Here is a 6,524-nt window from a genome sequence, read left to right on the forward strand (position 1 = left end):
CTCTGAGTCTACGCTTTTTTAGGGAAAACAGATTCATGTGTTTTAGTCGATTTTCATATGATTTATTTTTGATATTTGGAATCAGTTTTGTGGCTCGCCGTTGTACTTTTTCCAGTCTGTCAATGTCTTTAATGAGATTCGGTGACCATACAGAAACAGCATATTCCAAATGTGGACGAACTAACGATTTATATAGCTTGTTAATGAGTGATGGACTTTTGAAATCAAAAGATCGCGCAATCAGTCCCAGAATCTTATTTGCTTTCTCAGAGGCTGAAATACACTGCTTGGATGATTTGAGGTCGTTAGTGATAATTACGCCGAAATATTTTTCACTATCCACGAATTAACGAATTTCCAAATAACTTGTAATCGTACTTACTGTTATTTTTACCTATGTGCATTACCTTGCATTTACTTGTGTTAAATTTCATTAGCCACTTTTCAGACCATTGCTGTAATTGATCTAAATCTTCTTGAATATCTAATTGGTTTGAGTGATCATTTGCCACTCCGCACAGTTTTGTATCATCAGCAAATTTGGAAATAGTAGATTTTAGTCCATGGTCTATATCATTTATATATACTATGAATAGAAGTGGCCCAAGAACGGAACCCTGAGGAACTCCACTTGCAACACTTTTCCATCCAGAAGTTTTTCCATTTAAAACAACTCTCTGTTTTCGACCTTTCAACCAATTACTAGTCCAACCTAATAGGCTACCACTTATTCCATGCAAAGCTAATTTAGTAAGTAGTCTTTCGTGTGGGACGGTATCAAAAGCTTTTGCAAAGTCTAGATATATTAAATCTATATTGTTTCTTTTGTCATAATTCGAGATAACTGTGTTGTAGAATTCGAGTAAGTTAGTCACGCAAGAACGTTTCCGTCTGACACCATGCTGGCTATCATTTACCAAATGGTTACTTTCTAAATGATGTTCGATAGCATCTCTGATGATAGTTTCCATTATTTTTCCTACGATTGAAGTCAAACTTATAGGCCTATAGTTATTTGGTTTCTTTTTGTCACCTTTTTTGAATATGGGAGTAACGTTAGCTAGCTTCCATTCTCTTGGGACATCTCCGGATATGATGGATTTCTTGAAAATAATTTCTAATGGAACAACAATCTCATTTTTTATTTCCTTTAAGATTCTTGGATGCCAACCGTCGGGCCCTGGTGTTTTATTAACTTTGAGTTTGTCTATACACCTTTTAATTGTTTCTTTTGTTATATTTACCGTAGTGAGTAAGTTTACCCCAGACTTTTCACAGGTTTCAGTTTGGAATTCACTTTGAGGTGTTTCGTTTACGAATACCGAGCTAAAATAATTGTTTAAGATATTACACATTCCTTCATTTGAATATTCAAGTTGACCGTCAGCAGATAATAGTGGACCAATGTGATTCCTAACAACCTTTTTATCTCTAATGTAACTATAGAATTCTTTGGGATTCTCTTTGGATTTATCAGCGATGTTCATTTCGTATTGTCGTTTTCTTTTTCTTATTGTCTTTTTTAAATCTCTCTGTATGATACATAACTTTCATAGTCATTAGATGCACCCGAGCACTTATATTTCTTATAAGCCTGTCTCTTTTTAGCAATACTTTTTTCAGTTTCTTTGTCGAGCCACTTTGGGCGAGCCTGATTTGGGGGACGTCTGTCCTTAAAAGGAATGTAAGTTTGAATCATCTTAGTGAGCGTATTTTGAAATATTTCCCACATCTGATCTACAGGTCTTTCGTTTAATTTTGCCTCCCAATCTGTAAGCTGAAGCTCCTGACGTAGTCCTATGAACTGAGCTTTACTGAAATCAGGTATTTTAGAAACACAAGTATCTATTCTAAAATTGTTTAGGAGTTTGAATCTAACTAAGTTGTGATCGCTATTTGCAACAGATTCACCGACTTCTACATCAGTTACCATGCTTTCGCGGCTAGTGATCAAAAATCCGAGTAAGTTTCCATATCTTGTGGGCTCTTTTACATGCTGAATTAAGTAATTGTCACCAAGAAAATCAATCAAGCGACTACCTATATGGCCATGTTCAAGGGTCATCCAATCAATGTCAGTAAAATTGAAATCACCCATTATCAATAAATCCCGGTTGCAGAAACTAGACAGTTCTTGAAACAACAGTTGGTCGTCTGCTAATGATAATGTCTTTGGCCTATATATTACACCTATATTCATTTTTTGTCCATTTGTTTGGGTTAACTCAACCCACAAACTATCATATGCATCCTGTTTCACTTTCTCTAAAACACAAGCATGAACATTATTTTTTAACGTACAATAGAACACCCCCACCTTTCTTGTGGTTTCTATCCTGATGAAAGTATTCAAATCCCGCAATGTTAAATTCAGCTTCGAACTCTGTACCATTTAACCATGTCTCAGTTATTCCTATCATATCGGGATTTTCGCTTTTGACATACGCCTGTATTTCTTGAAATTTGTTCCTAATACTGCGAGCATTAAAGTACATGATAATTACATCCCATCGTGATCTTTTGTCTTCCACTGACATTACATCCTATCTTGATATTTTGGCCTTCATTGACATTCTGTCCGGTATCCCTTCCCAAAATTATATTTTGTCCTTCACTGACATATCCTACCGTGATATTTTCTCCTACATTATCATTACATCCTATCGTGATATTTTGTTCTCCACTATCATTACTTCCCATCGTGATCTTTTGTCCTCCACTCTCATTACATCCCATTGCGACATTTTGTCCTATGACATTACATCCTAATGTGACATTTCGTCCTCTAGCGACATTACATCCTACAATGATATTTTGGCCTTCATTGACGTTCTGTCCGGTATCCCTTCCTAAAATTATATTTTGTCCTTCACTGACATTATATCCTACCGTGATATTTTCTCCTCTATTATCATTACATCCTACCGTGATATTTTCTCCTCTATTATCATTACATCCTATCGTGATATTATGTTCTCCACTATCACTGACATTATATCCTACCGTGATATTTTCTCCTCCATTATCATTACATCCTATCGTGATATTTTGTTCTCCACTATCATTACTTCCCATCGTGATCTTTTGTCCTCCACTGTCATTATATCCCATTGCAACATTTTGTCCTATGACATTACATCCTAATGTGACATTTCGTCCTCTAGAGACATTACATCCTATCATGATATTTTGGCCTTCATTGACATTCTGTCCGGTATCCCTTCTTAAAATTATATTTTGTCCTTCACTGACATTATATCCTATCGTGATATTTTCTCCATTATCATTACATCCTATCGTGATACTTTGTTCTCCACTATCATTACTTCCCATCGTGATCTTTTGTCCTCCACTCTCATTACATCCCATTGCGACATTTTGTCCTATGAAATTACATCCTAATGTGACATTTCGTCCTCTAGCGACATTATATCCTAAAATTATATTTTGTCCTATATTGGCACATTGTTCTACATTAATGCTATACTCTACACTGTTTTCCCAAGTACATTCTATTTCCCCTTCCCTTTGGGCTTCTACCCTAAAAAAAGGAGCTAGTTCATTACAAACTCCCACAATGAGGTTTGTAAGAACATCTTTGCCTCTGCGGGTAAGGTGGATCCCATCAGAAGCGTAAAGGTCATGGCGCCTAGAAAAGAGATACCAAGGATCAAGAAAGTGGTATCCTAATTGTGTGCACAACTGCGATATCCTATCATTGATCCCTATGGCTCTACTGTTCCAACACGAGCCTGCGTAGATCCTCGGGAGGATCCCACAGACTACGTGACGGCTCCCACGTTCCTTCATCTCCTGAAGGAGGACCTTGTAATTCCGAACAAGCTCCTCTGATCTCACCCTACCTACATCGTTACTTCCCGTATGAACAATCGTAACCGTGTTCTTCCGTCCTTGCTCCCTGATGGACTGGGTACAATCGACGATCCCACGGCCCGGTTGACATACAAGCTTGCAACGTCGCTTAGTCTTCCGCTGCAGGATATCGTCATAGCCTCGCACCATGGAGTCCCCCACCACCAAGAACTCCTGGTTTTCAGCCACTTCATCCTCCAGTAGAGCAAAACGATGAAAGAATGGAATCTACTAGGAGAAGACTGCAGGACATCTGTGTACCGGAAACGACATGAAGAATCTAAAAATTTACTATGACTTTAGTGATGATATGTGTTATTGTAAGGATGTTACTGGTTTGTTTACAGCCCTTGGACTCGAACATGATCCTGCAGAATGGCGACTGTTCATAGATAGCTCAACACGAAGTCTCAAAGCAGTATTGCTCCACAATGGAAATAAAAACCCATCTTTGCCTCTTGCACACTCAGTACAGAAGAAAGAAAACTATCATAATGTCAAACAGCTTCTTGAAAAAATCAATTATGCTGAATTCAAATGGGATGTTTGCGGTGATTTCAAGATGCTAGCCTTTTTGCTTGGCTTACAAGGGGGATATACAAAGTATTCCTGTTTTCTTTGTTTATGGGACAGCAGGGCTGATGATGATCATTATAATAAAGTTCATTGGCCCCCAAGAGTTGAACTGCTGCCAGGAATGTTAAATGTTCTCAGACAGCCTCTAGTAGATTCGAAAAAAGTTTTATTACCCCCACTTCATATCAAGCTAGGGTTGATTAAACAGTTTGTGAAGGCTTTGGATTTTGGAGGCGAAACTTTCCAAGAAATTTGTTTCATGTTTCCCAAGCTATCTGAGGCTAAGCTCAAGGGTGGTATATTTGTTGGACCCCAGGTAAACAAAATGTTGAAGTCGGAGAAACTGGAAAGAGCGATGACGAAAGTTGAAAGAGAAGCTTGGTGTTCATTTCGTGATGTAGTTCGTGGATTCCTAGGAAATCACAAGGACCCTAATTATAAACAAACAGTGGCAAAGCTTATTGAGAACTTCAGGAAACTTGGTTGTCGTATGTCCTTGAAGATACATTTCTTGCATTCTCACCTAGATTTCTTCCCCCGAAAACTTGGGGGCTGTCAGTGAGGAGCATGGCGAGAGATTTCATCAGGATATCGCAGCTATGGAAAGAAGATATCAAGGACGATGGAATACTGCTATGATGGGAGATTACATATGGTCACTAGTCAGAAAAGACGAAAGCATGCATTCTAGAAAATCTCGATCGTCAAAGCACTTCTAATCATGAGAAGAGTCATCAAAACACTTGCAGTGCAAAGTTGTGTTGTTTATTTTGTTCTTACTAATATTGTAGCTCTTAAATACACTTCATATTATGAAAAAAATACTAGATGTTGTATAATTATCCTTAGAATGCTAAAGTAGATTGAATCAATTAACTACTGTAGAGAAAGGTTGCGTATATAACAATAAAATATAAAATCAAGAATAGATAAAGAAATATCGATGTTACGTCAAAACTAATGTGATATTTGGATTCAGTGACACGAAATACATATATAAACATGAAAAAATACAAATAAACAAAACATGTGTTACATTGTGTTATTGTAAATTCTACACTGGTTCTTATCCATTTTTTGGGTGGGGTCATGGACCCATTTAAGAAGCTGACGAAAGCTATGAACCCCCGTCTCCAGCAATATTCACATTAACACAACATTACAAGCAATGTGTATAATGTACTTTATTTATATAAATTAGATTGTCTCATACATATGAGAAGGTTGTTGTTGTTTGCTTTTAATAAGAATATGAAACTGTGGAGTGGTCTTTGACAACGTGACAAGATTGGGACAGGAGTAAAGGCTGTATAGCGAATATAAATGTTTATTTTCACATCCTCACGGAGCCCCTGAAACCATCTACGGACTCCCAATGGGTTCATTGACCCCAAGTTAGCCCTTGATGTAGAACGTCGTGCAGACAAAGAAGTGTTCGTAGTAGTAGTAGTAGTAGTAGTAATAGTAGTAGTAGTAGTAGTAGTAGTAGTAGTAGTAGTAGTAGTAGTAGTAGTAGTAGTAGTAGTAGTAGTAGTAGTAGTAGTAGTAGTAGTAGTAGTAACAGCAGCAGCAACAGTAGCACTGGTAGCAGTATTAGTAGTAGTAGTGGCAGTAGTGTTGGATGGTGTTGTTTACAACATATGGTAGCGTTCGAGTGGTAGCGGCTTCTCTGGAGGCGTGGAAAACAAGCCTTGTTTCTTGTCTTTATTCGAGTGAATATCTCTCGCTCTCCGAAGAGGAACGGTTCATTATATACATCAATCCGGCAAGGTTGCCGACAAGGGAGTTTTTTTTACCTTGTCGCTGTTTCCAGCGAGACTAGACATCGGAATGATTTAATTTACATACAGGGCTAACAAGAAATGATGATACATCACTTTGTAGCGTTTATATACGTGTGTGTCTGAATATAGACTGGTGAGGATAATAACCTTATGGAAATTTATTTTCGAAGTGGCAATATCTTTGTTAGCAGGAATCCAAGGGTTTGGTGACAGCTGTGCGCGTCCGAGGTCATGACCCCGATAATTTGAAGTCTCAGGACAATAGACTTGACCGCGACGCTTGACCCTTTC

The sequence above is a fragment of the Oratosquilla oratoria genome, chromosome 42 (assembly GCF_046742065.1).
Source record: "Oratosquilla oratoria isolate Oo_2021 chromosome 42, ASM4674206v1, whole genome shotgun sequence".
In the NCBI taxonomy this organism is placed as follows: domain Eukaryota; kingdom Metazoa; phylum Arthropoda; class Malacostraca; order Stomatopoda; family Squillidae; genus Oratosquilla; species Oratosquilla oratoria.